Source organism: Thalassophryne amazonica, chromosome 8 (genome assembly GCF_902500255.1).
Source record: "Thalassophryne amazonica chromosome 8, fThaAma1.1, whole genome shotgun sequence".
NCBI lineage: Eukaryota > Metazoa > Chordata > Actinopteri > Batrachoidiformes > Batrachoididae > Thalassophryne > Thalassophryne amazonica.
In genome coordinates, this window is record NC_047110.1 from 36,416,273 (window position 1) to 36,433,515 (window position 17,243).

Below are 17,243 nucleotides of genomic sequence, written 5' to 3' on the forward strand. Positions count from 1 at the left end.
CATCCCTTCTGTCCTACATCCTCACTCCCTGCCTCCTCTCGCAGCACTTTTTTTCATCCTCTCCCTCTTCTCCTTGCCCTCAACCCTCATTTAACTCCCCCGCCTCCCCTTTGTAAATCCATCCAGCCATGCATTTCTCCTTCCCTCTCTCAGACCAGCTGCCTCTCCTCTCTCTGGTCTCTCTGGACCATCCTTCCAGTCCAATTTTAATTGACTTGGAGTGATATACAGCTGGGACGATAGGAGCAGTCCTCCTGGGGAGGTAAATATATACAGATATGGAACGCTCCCAACACCAATCAGATTCCAAAGAGTCAACTGTGTCAGGCTGGAGGCAGCCAGACGTGAGGCACTTTGGAGATTTTCTTCAATGTATTTTCAGTTGGCCTTGCAGGAATGAGGCCACGCAGTATTAATAAGGTATTTTGTCCGTTTCATGAGCCCTGGCTGAAACACAACACACATGACACCAGTTCTCCCTAAATGCTTATGCATGCGTTGGACCTACTCATAGCATTAATAACAACAATGAACCATGTGCATCTATATTTCAGAAATACATGACCATAATGGCAATTTTTGGTGTCAGTCAGAACACGATTATTGTGTTTCCTCCACAATATTCCAGAATGTAGTGAATAAGTGATTAAACTATTCGCATATAGTGTACCTTCTATAACAAGTAGTAAGTCCCTTGTTTTCACTCGGGGTCGCCACAGCAGATCTGATGCGAATTTGCATGTTGAATTGGCACAAGTTTTACACCAGATGCCCTTCCTGACACAACTCCACATTACATGGAGAAACTGGCAGGGATGGGGTTTGAACTGGGAACCTTCTGCACTGAAACCAAGCATTTATTTCACTTTTTTCACAACATCTTTGGCAACCTCCTTGGAGGATACATGGGTGTAGGTGAAAACTTGTTGTTCCCCCATGTCTGCATATTGGGTCAGGGTCATCCGTCGCCTACTGGCCTGTGTTGATAGAACAGATTATGTCTCTCCGAGTCCATGAAATAATATCTGATTATGTCCCAGACTAACTGAAGGCCATGTTTGTATTATGGATTTGTTTTACGAAGGCAGGGGTCCTTAAAACGGCTCTCTGAGTTCCTACGATCAGAAGACTCTGTGTTTTACAGTAGTGTTCAGAATAATTGTAGTGCTATGTGACTAAAAAGATTAATTCAGGTTTTGAGTATATTTCTTATTGTTACATGGGAAACAAGGTACCAGTAAATTCAGTAGATTCTCACAAATCCAACAAGACCAAGCATCCATGATATGCACACTCTTAAGGCTATGAAATTGGGCTATTAGTAAAAAAAAAAAAAAGGAGAAAAGGGGGTGTTCACAATAATAGTAGCATCTGCTCTTGACGCTACAAACTCAAAACTATTACAACCCCTGGCAATAATTATGGAATCACCGGCCTCGGAGGATGTTCATTCAGTTGTTTAATTTTGTAGAAAAAAAGCAGCTGACAGACATGACACAAAACTAAAATCATTTCAAATGGCAACTTTCTGGCTTTAAGAAACACTTTAAGAAATCAGGAAAAAAAAAAAATGTGGCAGTCAGTAATGGTTACTTTTTAGACCAAGCAGAGGGAAAAAAATATGGACTCACTCAATTCTGAGGAATAAATTATGGAATCACCCTGTAAATTGTCATCCCCAAAACTAACACCTGCATCAAATGAGATCTGCTCATTAGTCTGTATCTAAAAAGGAGTGATCACACCTTGGAGAGCTGTTGCACCAAGTGGACTGACATGAATCATGGCTCCAACACGAGAGATGTCAATTGAAATAAAGGAGAGGATTATCAAACTCTTTAAAGAGGGTAAATCATCATGCAGTGTTGCAAAAGATGTTGGTTGTTCACAGTCAGCTGTGTCTAAATTCTGGACCAAATACAAACAACATGCGAAAGTTGTTAAAGGCAAACATACTGGTAGACCAAGGAAGACATCAAAGCGTCAAGACAGAAAACTTAAAGCAACATGTCTCAAAAATCGAAAATGCACAACAAAACAAATGAGGAACGAATGGGCGGAAACTGGAGTCAACGTCTGTGACCGAACTGTAAGAAACCGCCTAAAGGAAATGGGATTTACATACAGAAAAGCTAAACGAAAGCCATCATTAACACCTAAACAGAAAAAACAAGGTTACAATGGGCTAAGGAAAAGCAATCGTGGACTGTGGATGACTGGATGAAAGTCATATTCAGCAATGAATCTCGAATCTGCATTGGGCAAGGTGATGATGCTGGAACTTTTGTTTGGTGCCGTTCCAATGAGATTTATAAAGATGACTGCCTGAAGAGAACATGTAAATTTCCACAGTCATTGATGATATGGGGCTGCATGTCAGGTAAAGGCACTGGGGAGATGGCTGTCATTACATCATCAATAAATGCACAAGTTTACGTTGATATTTTGGGACACTTTTCTTATCCCATTAATTGAAAGGATGTTTGGGGATGATGAAATCATATTTCAAGATGATAATGCATCTTGCCATAGAGCAAAAACTGTGAAAACATTCCTTGCAAAAAGACACATAGTGTTATGTGTCGGACGCAGCTCGGAGAACCGACCAGCGTTTGAAGGACCCAGTATGAAATAAGCAGAGCACAGTACAAAGGCTAACTGAATTTAATACATAACAGTGATACATAAAAATACAAAAGAAAGTGCGGTCTGACGTGGTGCGCTCCCAGCAGCGCTAACGGTCCGGAGCCAGAAGCTGTTCGGACTCAAGGACCCCGCCGACACCCCCCAGGTGGCCGCAACAAACCGAGACTGTGAAAGAAGGAACCATTATGTGAGTCCACACTCTACACACAGAGAGAACACTTAAAGGTGTACAAACAGCAAACACTTCCTGGCTTGATTACTAATCAACTTCCCAACCTGCAGGCATGGAACATCCAGTTCACAAAACTCCACTGCAGTGGAAGTCGATACATGACTAACATACAGCTCAATATAAAAAGGTGTGAGGGACACCACATTTACTGACTGTATAAATGTTAGTCACAAAATCTAACGTACCTCAGGAAGTGTGCTGACGAGCGTGAGACCTCACCCCCTCCTCTTTCACAGACCGTGCATCAAGCCTGGACGGTCTCTGCATCCACTGATGATGAGATGGCTTCCGAGACGACGATCTCACCCGTCTGGTCACAAGGTCGAGTCTCTGGCAAATACACACTGTGCACTCCAGTCTTAAATGCCACCATGTTCCAATCCATGCAGATGCACCACAGCTGTGAGTCCTGATGAGCCGCAGGTGATCAGCCTCAGGTGATCAGGGTGAGGTCCTGATAAACTCAGCAACACAGCCACTCAGTTCCAAATGCAAACCACCTGGAAGGAAAAACAAAAGACAGAAACAAAAAGGCAGCCAGGCCCCCCAGCCATACAACACATAGGGTCAATGTCATGGCCTGCAAATAGTCCGGATCTTAATCCAATTGAAAATCTTTGGTGGAAGTTGAAGAAAATGGTCCATGACAAGGCTCCAACCTGCAAAGCTGATCTGGCAACAGCAATCAGAGTTGGAGCCAGATTGATGAAGAGTACTGTTTGTCACTCATTAAGTCCTTGCCTCAGAGACTGCAAGCTGTTATAAAAGCCAGAGGTGGTGCAACAAAATACTAGTGATGTGTTGGAGCGTTCTTTTGTTTTTCATGATTCCATAATTTTTTCCTCAGAATTGAGTGATTCCATATTTTTTTCCCTCTGTTTGGTCTAAAAAAATAACCGTTACTGACTGCCACAATTTTTTTCCTGATTTCTTATAGTGTTTCTTAAAGCCAGAAAGTTGCCATTTGAAATGACTTTAGTTTTGTGTCATGTCTGTGATCTGCTTTTTTTTTCTACAAAATTAAAGAACTGAATGAACATCCTCCGAGGCCGGTGATTCCATAATTTTTGCCAGGGGTTGTATGTTCAAACTGCTTTTTTAGCAATCCTGTGAATCACTAAACTAGTATTTAGTTGTATAACCACAGTTTTTCATGATTTCTTCACATCTGCGAGGCATTAATTTTGTTGGTTTGGAACCAAGATTTTGCTCGTTTACTACTGTGCTTGCGGTCATTGTCTTGAAACACCCATTTCAAGGGCATGTCCTCTTCAGCATAAGGCAATATGACCTCTTCAAGTATTTTGACATATCCACATGATCCATGATACCTGCTATGCGATATATAGGCACAACACCATAGAAGGAGAAACATGCCCATATCATGATGCTTGCACCACCATGCTTCACTGTCTTCACTGTGAACTGTGGCTTGAATTCAGAGTTTGGGGTCGTCTCACAAACTGTCTGCGGCCCTTGGACCCAAAAAGAACAGTTTTACTCTCATCAGTCCACAAAATATTCCTCCATTTCTCTTTAGGCCAGTTGATGTGTTCTTTGGCAAATTGTAACCTTTTCTGCACGTCTTTTATTTAACAGAGGGACTTTTCGGGGGATTCTTGCAAATAAATTAGCTTCACACAGGCATCTTCTAACTGTCACAGCACTCCAGTCTGCTCTCCAGACTGTCTTTGATCATCCTGGAGCTGATCATTGGGAGAGCCTTTGCCATTCTGGTTATTCTTCTATCCATTTTGATGGTTGTTTTCCGTTTTCTTCCACGCGTCTCTGGTTTTTTTTTTTGTCCATTTTAAAGCATTGGAGATCATTGTAGATGAACAGCCTATAATTTGTTGCACCTGCGTATAAATTTTCCCCCTCTCCAATCAACTTTTTAATTAAACTACGCTGTTCTTCTGAACAATTTCTTGAACGTCCCATTTTCCTCAGGCTTTCAAAGAGAAAAGCATATTCAACAGGTGCTGGCTTCATCCTTAAACAGGGGACACCTGATTCACACCTGTTTGTTCCACAAAATTGATGAAGTCACTGACTGAATGCCACACTACTATTATTGTGAACACCCCCTTTTCTACTTTTTTTTTTTACTAATAGCCCAATTTCTAAATCTACTGAATCTACTGGTACCTTGTTTCCCATGTAACAATAAGAAATACGAGGTCTATTAGAAAAGAAACCGACCTTTTTATTTTTTTCAAAAACCATATGGATTTGAATCACGTGTGATTGCGTCAGACAAGCTTGAACCCTCGTGCGCATGCGTGAGTTTTTCCACGCCTGTTGGTTGCGTCATTCGCCTGTGAGCAGGCTTTGAGTGAGGGGTGGTCCACCCCCTTGGCGGATTTTCATTGTCAGGAAATGGCGGAATGATTTGGGCTTTTTTTCCATCAGAATTTTTTCAGAAACTGTTAGAGACAGGCAGCTGGAAACCATTCGAAAATTTATCTGGCTTTCGGTGAAAATTTTACGGGCTTCACAGAGAATAAGGACTGTTACTACAGCTTTAAGGACAGCTTTAAGGATGGCTTTAAGGATGGCTTTAAGGATGCTCGGTGCACCGCGCTCCGTGCTGCCATCGAGAGCCACAAACCACGGGATCATTTCTAAACAGATGGCTCTGTGGAGCCGGGACCGTCGTGTGCACTTTCTCTGGTTATCACAAGAGCTGGACATCAACCATTTTCCGGCAGATTTCACTTTTAACAAGAGATTTTGTCATGGAAAGCCGAGCAGAGGCTTCGTGCGTCACGACCGATTTGCTGATGGAGCGAGACAAAGGAACACCTCCGTTTTGGTCTCACAGGACGGCTTTGAGATGGCGTTCAGACAGCTGTCGTTGGTTTTTCCATCGAGTGATTATCCGAGAAATTGTGGATGTGCCTGGACATGCCAGAACATGTCCCATGAGGCTTCATCACGGTGTTGCTGTGCGCCATGCGGCACCGCCGCGACGTGCAAAGCCTCCGCTCCTCTTTCCATGACAAAAACCCCTGTAACAGTGGAATGTGCCGTTCATGTCCAAACTGGATGCTGTGTTTTATCCGGCACGTCGTCTGACTAGCACAGGAATTGTGAAAAGACGTGGACATCAGCACTTTTTCAGCACATTGAGACAGACGTGCGGAGGAATTCTGTGCGTCGCGGCGGTGCTGCATGGCGTGAAGCAATGCCGTGATGAAGCCTCATGGGACATGTTCTGGCATGTCCAGGCACAGCCACAATTTCTCAGATAATCACTCGATGGAAAAACCACCTACAGCTGTCTGAATGCCATCTCAAAGCCGTCCTGTGAGATCAAAACAGAGGTGTTCCTTTGTCTCGCTCCATCAGCAAATCGGTTGTGACGCGCGAAGCCTCCGCTCAGCTTTCCATGACAAAATCTCTTGTTAAAAGTGAAATCTGCCAGAAAATGGCTGATGTCCAGCTCTTGTGATAACCAGAGAAAGTGCACACGATGGTCTCGGATCCACAGAGCCATCTGTTTAGAAATGATCCGGTGGTTTGTGGCTCTCAATGGCGGCACGGAGCGTGGCGCGCCGAGCGTCCTTAAAGCCGTCCTTAAAGCTGTAGTAACAGTCCTTATTCTCTGTGAAGCCCGTAAAATTTTCACCGAAAGCCAGATAAATTTTTCGAATGGTTTCCAGCTGCCAGTCTCTAACAGTTTCTGAAAAAATTCTGATGGAAAAAAAGCCCAAATCATTCCACCATTTCCTGACTATGAAAATCCGCCGAGGGGCTGGACCACTCCTCACTCAAAGCCTGCTCACAGGCGAATGATGCAACCGACAGGCGTGGAAAAACTCATGCATGTGCACAAGGGTTCAAGCTTGTCTGACGCAATCACACGTGATTCAAATCCATATGGTTTTTGAAAAAAATAATAAGGTCGGATACTTTTCTAATAGACCTCGTATACTCAAAACCTGGATTAATCTTTTTAGTCACATAGCACTATTATTATTCTGAACACTACTGTATGTTTGCATGCTTGTCCGTCGGGGTCTCCTGCATCTGTTGTGTGCATCAACTGCAATTAAATATCTGGTCTTTGCTCGTCAGACTCATTTCTCTGCTGACATCATAATGAAAATTCCACAACAATGGGTACCTCTGGAATGACTTTTTTAAACGAGTGGTTACTTAGGGAGACTAAGATGAGGCAGATCACTTGCATTGTTAGGGAGTGTCAGCTTTGACATTTTCGCCATGTAAAATGCTAAGACAAAAGACATTCCACTGTTAAAGGAGATTTTGTAATGAAAGACGTGCGGAAGAATTCGCGCGTCGGGACGGAGCCGCTCATGGCGCACAACAAAAAGCACGTCCGTGTTGGAAACCATTCGGAAGATTCAGACGGCTTTCGGAGGCTTTTCAGTCGAGTGAGTATCCGAGAAATTGTGTAACAGCTGGGCATGTCACAACTTGTCCTGTGAGACTTCCAACACGGACGTGCTTTTTGTTGTGCGCCAACGTTGTGCGCAAACGTGCTGATGTACACCTCTTCCACAATTTCTCTGGTAGTCAGACGACGTCCCGGATCAACACAGCCTTCACTTTGGAAATGATCTGGTCGTTTCAGCCGCTGCGCCGCTGTGGGTCATCTTTAATCCAGTTGTAATGATCCTTAATCTGTGTGACGCCCAGAGTATCTTCACCGAAAGCCGTCTGAATCTTCTGAATGGTTTCCACCTGGCTGTCTCTCACAGTTTCTGGAAAAATTTGATTCAGCGCTGCTCCAATCGCTCAGCCATTTTCCTGACAATGAAAATCCGACGAGGGGGGTGGACCAATGCTCACTCAAAGCCTGCCCACAGGCGAATGACACAACTGACAGGCATGAAAAAACTCACGCATGCGCACGAAGGTTCAAGCTTGGCTGATGCAAGCGCACATGATTCAAATCCATATAGTTTTTTAAAAAAATAAAAAGGTCGGATACTTTTTATACTTTTTTACTTTTTATTCACTGATTATTGTGTCACATTTGAAGATGGTATCACACCAGTTTCATGCATCACTATGACAAATTAAAGGAGACTTGCAGCAAATTACAACCCAGACTGTATTTTTAGATGTTGTGGGGTTCATCTTTTGACTCAGGACCAAATTAATTGGCTCAGTGAATAAAAGAGCACAGAAGAGAAGCTGTGAACAGAACAAGCTCCTCGTTGTCACTCGACTACACGTTTAGTTCTGCACCGAAGCAGTGTGTGTAACTGCACACTTCTCATGACATTTTCATCCATTCAGTGGTGACCAAGAAGCACTTTACATTAATTAACTGGCTATCTTTGCTTGATACGAGACTGTTTGCATTCTAAATGAATAATGTGCTGATTAAATTAATGTTTGACCAAAGTCAAAAGATGACCACCATATTGTCATTTTTTTCCACCTCTCCATCTCTCTATTTATGGGTTGCTTCCTAATATTGTTTTGAGGACACTTTTATTTGGTTTAATTGATTATACTCTACCTTCAAAAATAAAATGTCAATGAAAATAAAAAAATATTAAAAGCTGATGTTATTTATCACTTATTGTATTACCTCGGGTGGTGGAACCTTACACGTAGCCAAGGGTGGGCCTGGATGGGCCTGGGCCCGCCCACTTGTCAGCCAGGCCCGTCCCATCCAATGAGAAGGCTGAGTCAACACTCGACAGTCTCCTGTTGCCTCATTGTATTCCTATTGCATTAGCACTGAGCAACAATTAATAAATTTTGTCAAAAAAAATCTGATTCATCTGTGATTTTTATTAATTCATTTTCAGAGTACAGTGGTCCCTCGCTATAACGCAGTTCACCTTTCGCGGTCTCGAAGTTTCGCGGATTGTTTTAGTGCAATTTTGCATGCTTTTTTTTTAATGGCGCATTGTGTTCTGTGTCCTTATCAGGCGGGCCGTTCGCGGCACTGGTCGGCATCACCGCGATTGCTCTCACTGCCTCCGATGCGCTTTCTGTGGGCTCGGTAAATGCAGCAGCGGGCCACCTCCTCCTGTCTGCTGTGCGGAATTGCGCCAAATCTGGCAACAGGTCCAGAGATACACTCGCTGTTTTGATCCGGATGTTGATCGCAGCCGCAGAGCTCCGTGGCCACTGAGAGAGGACTTGGATTCTTTGCGGGTCCCGCATCCGTACCTCCGGAGGCAGTGAGCGAAGGGAGAGCTGCGCATTGTGTTCTACGTGTGTCTGTTTATAATCTTCTCGCCCAGAAGAAAAAAGAGAGTGTTTACACAGGAGAGAAAAGTGAGAAAATGTTAATGCCTGTTTGAGAAAAGTGTATAAAGTGTGTAGTGAGGGGTTTTACAGCCTTAAAACATCTATAATAATTGTAAAAACTAACGCTGACTACTTCGCCCGATTTCGTTTATCGCGGGTTATTTTTGAACGTAACTCCCGCGATAAACGAGGGAGCACATTTTTCCTCAAATAAATAGGCTTCTGCGGGCCCTCATCACAATGCCAATAACAACATGCACTGTTGAACGGCTGTTTTCTACTGTTAAATGGATAAAAACGTCCACCAGAACATCCATGTTGACTCACAGACTGAATACACTCTCCGTGCTTTCCCTTGAAAGAAAACTGACTGAATCATTGGACTATGATGATGACGTGATAAGAGAGTTCAACAAAAAACTCCGTCGTCTCTTGCTGTAGCATACATTAAAAGGATTCGTCAAATGTAAGTGTGAGACCATTAATTACTTGTTTCTTCTAAATAGGCCTAATTGTTAATATTATATTGCAACTGCCACGAATCATGTTGGTGTCCGTTCTGATGGTTTTTAATTTGGCCGCAGAGCCATGGTTTCCATTGTTTCTCAATTTCATAATTTGGCCGCCTAGCCAACCTGTTTTCATGTTGCGGATATATTTTGAATTTTTATTTTAAAGGACTTTACATGACTAAGCATTGCGTTGCTGCTTGCATTGTCTATGGGATGCTTGTGTCTGACACTTTGCGTCTGTGTAACTGTGCACACAGCATCTGTGCAGTTGGCTGAGATGTGTTCATCATTAAACTTGGAATTCATTTTTGAAACAATACCTTATTTAAATACCTATTGACGTTTTGGGTTTAGGTCGAGCCAAGCAGGCTACCAGACTTGCACTGAATGTGTGTGTGTGTGTGTGTGTGTGTGTGTGTGTGTGTGTGTGTGTGTGTGTGTGTGTGTGTGTGTGTGTGTGTGTGTGTGTGTGTGTGTGTGTGTGTGTGTGTGTGTGTGTGTGTGTGTGTGTGTGTGGCGCTGCACTACAGCTTGCATTATCCATGAAGAGTACTTGTGTCTGACGTGTAGCGTCTGTGTGCTCACTTTGCCATTGGTGTAGGCTAAGTGATATCGTTGCTTGCGATGTCCAAACGAGGCACACTTTTTCAAACGGTGTATTATAATACCTACACCTTACCTACAACCCCAAAGGTTGGGCCCGTCTGATTTTTTCTGGGCCCACCCGTTTTATGATTTCTGCCTACGCCCCTGGGTGGAACCAGCTATTACTTTTGCATTCTTGTTTTAAAATTATTGCATATTCATGGTAATATTTTTAGAAAAAAATATTTATGAGGAATAACTGTGTTCTGTTTATGTGTGTCAAGTAGGTTGAATTTGCCCAGTTAAATAATAAAGTCACTTTTTACAACCCTAGTCATGGCTGTATTTTGAAGAAGAAGGAGTACAAAATGAGGTATTAGAGTGGAGGAAGGTGTACACAGGTGAATTATATCCCATGTAAGATTGAAGACTGTAAGTTGGTGACGGGAAAAAGTAGGTAGACACCATCAGATGGTGGATTGTAGGATACTTTGGAGGTGAAGAAAAGGAGGAGTGAAGTCTGTTTTAAAGGTCAGATAGTGGCAGCAAAAAGAATAAGACTGTTGTCTGAAATTCAGAGTGAAGGTAAGACAGGCACTGGGTGGATCTGAAGAGATGCTGGATGACTGCACAATTACTGCTGAAATAGTAAGACACCTAAGAAGGTACTGGATGTGAGCTCAGGTGTAAGGTACAGGAAAGCATAAGTAGGAAGAGGGTGACAGGAAAGAATAGGGTGAGGCAGAGAGATTAAGAAAGTGGGCAGGAGTACAAGGAGATGCAGGGTAAGGCGAAGAGTTGTGGCAAAAGCTAAAGGCCCCTACACACATAACATGATTGAAGTCGAATGGTGCACAAAGGAGGAATTACATGCCATTCGTAAAAAATATGAGCCACCTCAAACGCCTCGTACAGCTGTCGCTACATCATTCGCACACACAAGCAGCCAAAAGACAGCGAGTGCCCTGCGCGTGCTCATTGGATCCCCCTCTCGGCAGGTGTCGGCCAAATTCCAGGTGTCACACATGAACATCTAACACTGCTCGCTTGACACTTAGAAAATGTGTGGCCATTTGCACTGTTAGCACGAAAATAGTGAGCAGACAACCACTTTCAAGCTGACTGTGAAATTTGTCTCAGTGCCCCCACGAGTGTGGCGTTGCAAAATAGCAACACACATGTGGCATGCCAGTGTTGGCTCCCGCCGCAACACATGTGCCGATGTGCAAGGCCGGGGGGGAGTGCACTTGCATGAACTGCTGATATAGCACACACAGCACAGCGAGCCACCACCCAGCTCCTGACCAGAGACTCACTGACAGCTAAAAATGAATGACAGCTCTTCCACTGTTAGAGAATGCCCTAAACTAAGTGCCTTTACAAAACATCTGAAGGGCTGGATGGCTGATGTCCATCCACACTTGCCATCATAGGCAATAGAACCTAGGACATTAGGAAAGGGTTGGGAATGGAAGTGTGATGCAGTCTGTGTTATAGCAGCGTTTCGGAGTGTACTGTTTAAAATGATCTCGTGTTTTTTTTATTTATTTTTTATACAATTTTATTACGTGTTTTTTGTTTCATTATTCTAGGAATTTGCCTGTACCATCTGGCAGGGGGACTAACAATTGAATGAACAAACGTTCATTAATGTACATTGTCCCTCTTATCGAATATAACTGAAATTGAAATTGACAGCTCAGTGCACATAACATCTCACATTAGAAACACAGAGACCACAGCCAGGACAGGTATATTAATAAGTACAACACTACCTACATACACAATTACATAACAAATTACTAAAAAGAAATGATCACATAACACAGACACAGAGTGACACGTTGGTGTGTGTGTGCTGGACTGACAGGGGGTGTGGCCACCGACAGCAGCAGCTGTTGAGAGCTCTGGTTCTGGACGTCCCAGCTAGGGACGTACCATGTTTGGATGGACATGAACTAACAGCTATTCACTGTGATGCGTGTGTGTCTGTTTGTTGTCCTCACATGGACATACATAAAAACATATATCGCTGTTGCAACAGGCTGCAGCGAATGAGCACATGCCGCGCACATTGACAGGCTGCCCCAGGTGAAACGGACCATCAGATCATAACATGCAGCGGGCGATCTGAATGTCACATGACCCACTTGAGCTCTGTTCCACATGACAGGGTGTCTGTCCTGCGGTGCACCATCCACAGGACACAGGTGTCAGGCCGGACATGAGTGCAGGGCCAGCTTGCCATATGGACACGCCGGGCCAGCAGATGTGGACATGATAAGAGAGCACTGCTCCATTCATGTTATTTCATGACTGTACATCTGTGACCGTGGGTCATCTACACAGGAACAGACGGGGTCATACTTGTATTGTCCGCATGATAAGGGGATTCAATAAAATACGGCTTTTTTATGGTGTGTGGTTTTATTTTTTATGATACATTTATCTCCTTTTTGATTTCAGGCATTTTACGCACCTTTTATAGGACAGTGATGGTAGTGCAGTGATAAAGTTTCTGTTTGTCAATCAGAGCTTTTGTAAATTGCAGGTTCAAATCTTGCAGGTAGCATGTATTTTTTATTTTTATTTTTTGCCACAGCAGCTGCACAATATCATTCCATAAGCTCCAGCTCCTCGCACTGTGTTCCCACTGAGACAGTTTCATGCACATTGGTGCGCGTGCACAAAACCGTCACGGCAGGATCGTTCACACCTGCTTGACCACGTGTCCCTCCCGACGTCGGCTCGATGGTTTGTGGTTCACTGATTCGTGCTGTTTTGCCGTAATTCACCCACATTCGTACTGTGTGTGAAGGGGCCCTAAGAAAATACATATAGTGAAGTTTAACACTAAGAAAGGAGAAAAGGACTTGTACTGACTGGCCAGACAGAGAAATCAAGAAAAATGGTAGTAAAAACAAAAGTGTTGTATTTATATTTTTGTTGTAGTAGAAATGACAGATAATTTTAGAAGGTGGACATGATGAATTTAAATTACTTTTTTAAGGTGGATGTAAGAAGGAGCAGATGGTCGCCTGAGGCATTACAACAGAATTGATGGACAACTCCATAACTTAAAAACTGATGAAGAAGACAGTGTCTGTCACTAAATTATATATATATAATTATTTATTTATTTGTTTTTGCAAGGCAGCACAGTGACTTATTGGTTAGCACTGTTGCCTCACAGCAAGAAGGTCATAGGATCGATTCCCACTTGTGGCCTTTCTGTGTGGAGTTAGCATGTTCTCCTCATGTTTGCATGCGTTCCTTCCGGGTGCTCAAACTTCCTTCTACATCCAAAGATGTGCACGTTAGGTGAATTGGAAACTTTAAAATTGTTTATGGATGTGTCCAGGGAGTCTCATGCCCATGCCTATGACTGCTGGGATAGGCTCCAGCCCCCCACTTAACCCTTAATTGGAGTAAGCGGGTATAGAAAATGGATGGATGGGCATCTTGCGGTTAAGAATGTACATCTCACGGTAAAATAAGAATGCTTTAATTATAAGCCTGCCATTTTTAGACCTGAAAAGTAAACTTTATTTGAAAGAGTCTTCGTCTACTACTGTAAACTGGCCAGAAGCCTTACCTCGAATAATCTCTGGGTGCAAGCATTTACGTGACTTTTGGTTTCATTGAGCATGCCCCAAGTCACATGTTGATTTCAGGAATAGTTCAAAGACGAAGCACCACAGAAAAAAATTCCTAGTCTTCAGCTGCTCTGTTCTGCTGTTTATTTAACTATTTCACTCCTGTTTACTATGCTCATTTTTAACTCAGAAAATTAATGTCAAGCATCCATGGCACTGTATGTTGCCCTTAAATCTGTTCAGAATGGAAATGGTTCATCTTAAAAAGGAGCAGGAGTAGAAATGTCTGACTTTGCCAGTAGGAACCAACCAACAGACGGAGGTGAGCAGGTCATCCAGCAGCATGTTGTAGCAGTGCTGACAGTGAGGTGAGGCTGAATGTCAGTACTCGATCAGCGCTCAGCAGGTGCGAGCCCCAATGGATGACCAAACAACAAAAATGGAGGCTATCACAAGGTTACCAATCTTGTGACCCTTGCCACACCACTCAACACGGACCCTTTTCAGAGCAGCCTGTATTTGAAGTCAAGAATGCTTCTGTGATGGAAAAACATCAGGGGGTCTTAGAAATCCACATCCAAATCTACAAACACTGGAGCAAATTTTGCTGGGGTCTTGAGTCACATTTTGTTGTGATGTTGCTGGAGGCCACATTTTAGTGTCCAAAACAAGTCCATTTTTGTACAATGTTGCCACCTGTTGCGTTTTTAATGTTTCTGTTTTAAGTCTCTGTGATGATGTCAAGTTTTTCATGTTCCCTGAATTGCCAATCCAGTATAATCTTAAAATCTGTTCCCTATCAAATCAATTGGTGTGTTAAAAGTTCTTTTTTTTTCTCAAAATGGTAAGTTTAAAGCAAGGGTCTAACATTAGTGGCTATCCATTCCAGTGGCTAACACAATGAAACCACACTAGTTCTCAAAAGGAGTGGACTATCATTGATAGCACGTGTCACGTTGACGCATCACGTTGACTGTTTTAATTATCCTGACACAAGAAGGGTGTTAGTGCAAGTACAGCCAGTGTGCACCACAATGAGGTGCACAGAAGTTTTACCTTCCGTGCTTGTTCAGTGCTGTGTCGCATGTATTCCAAAAACAGGTGGTTTTCTGTTTTTTTGCATAGCGCAGCAGACAGAAGCAAGTTATGTGACATTAAAAATACACCTCTTCACTTCCACACACACACACACTCTTTCATGACAAATCCAGTGCATCAGATGTGACGCGTCAATATGATGTATGCTTTTGGTAATAGCTGAAGGTCCTTTTCACCATTATCTGGGCTTGTTTCACAATAATAATGAACAGAAATGAAAAGTATCGATAGCTGCATCCCAAAATGATATAAGCGTATACATACATGGGCCATTAAAAACTTTCAAATAACTATGTTTTAAGTAGCAAATTTACTTTATAAGGATCAACATTTTACAGGGAATAAACCTAACTCTAAAACCTGGATGTACCTTTCAGCATTGATGGTGCCATCACAGATGTGTAAGTTGCCCATGCCATGGGCACTAACACACCCCCATACCATCACAGATGCTGGCTTTTGAACTTTGCACTGATAACAATCTGGATGGTCTTTTTCCTCTTTTGTCCGAAGGACATAACGTCCATGATTTCCAAAAACAATTTGAAATGTGGACTCATCAGACCACAGCACACTTTTCCACTTTGCGTCTGTCCATTTCAAATGAGGTCAGGCCCAGAGAAGGCGGCAGCACTTTTGGATGTTGTTGATGTATAGCTTTCGCATTGCATGGCAACTGATAACTTGCACTTGTAGATGTAGGGATGAACTGTGTTAAGTGACAATGGTTTTCTGAAATATTCCTGAGCCCACGCGGTAAGATCCTTTACACAATGATGTTGGTTTTTAATGCAGTGCCACCTGACGTGTAGAAAGTTCTCCAGATTCTCTGAATCTTCTGATTATATTATGGACTGTAGATGATGGAATCCCTAAATTCCTTGCAAATGAACGTTGAGAAACGTTGCTCTTAAACTGTTGGACTGTTTTTTCACACATTTGTTCACAAAGCGGTGAGCCTTGCCCCATCTTTACTTGTGAACAGCTGAGCCTTTTGGGCATGCTCCTTTTATACCCAGTCATGACACTCACCTGTTTCCAAGTAGGTGTTCTTTGAGCATTCATCAACCTTCCAGTTTTTTTTTGCTCTGTCCCAATTTTTTTAAAATGTGTTGCGGGCGTCCATTTCAATATGAGCAAATATTTGCACAAAAACAATAAAGTGTATTCGTTTGAACATTAAATATCTTGTCTTTGTGGTGTATTCAACTGAATATAGGTTGAAAAGGATTTGCAAATCATTGTGTTCTGTTTTTAAGTAACATTTTACACAACATCCCAACTTCATTGGAATTGGGGATGGAGATTGCGATCAGATGGTGTACAGACTGCACATAGATCACCGTCAGATGTGCATCCCATCTCGACAGCACCGAGTGTTTTGAACTGTGCAACACACTCGAGATAGTCGCGCGAATGGGAACTATGAAGACTACTCTCAGACTGCTGTCAGTTCATCTTCAGGCCACACCTCAACACTTCCCGACTGTGGCCAGATGTTGTTCTGACACCATTCGGCCTCAAACGGCCTATGTGTGACAGGGTCTTACTAGAAGTATGTAGTCTAATATGGATTTTCAGACCATCTTTTTCAATGGATTCACAGTTGGATGAAAGACATCTTAACATTCAGATGTTTGGGGTGGGAAAAAACATCTCCAGAAGCAGATCAGGTTATATTTGTATCATTTGTGCATGAGCCATTCAAGATGTGTGCATTAGTTTTTTCCTGACAGAAATGATAAAACCACAAATTTGCAAAGAAAGTGATGACTAAATGTATAATCTGCATCTGGAGCATCACTAAATTGACTGGGTTTGCTTCTAAAACAACAGACATACATGTAAGGCGATGTACACACTGGATGACTCTGGTTTACAAGGCTCTAACTGGGATGTTTTCCACTTATTAAGCCAATTTCCTTCAGAGATCTGAAAGCCATTATGCTCTACACTCGAATAATATGTTGTACTTTTGTGTATCTCATGTTCGAACTGAAACAGGAAAGAAAGTTTTTAGCTTTTCTGCTCCCTCTGGTTGGAATGTCCTCCAAACTGAACTGAAACTGTCAGGGTTGATTTCTCTAAACCCTTTCCACTCTACGTTAAAAAATCAAGAAGAGAAATCTTTTGAACAGTGCCTGTCTTTTAAATTTAAAAGACAGGCACTTAATAACTTACATTGTTATCATGACTAAAATGATGATGTTTTATTTATTAATTGCTTGTTTTACCCGAGGCCATCAATTATGGCCATCGGGTGTTGCAAAGGATTTCCATCCGTCCGTCCATCTGTCTGTGCGCAGCATAACTCCAGTCCAATTACTGTCAGGG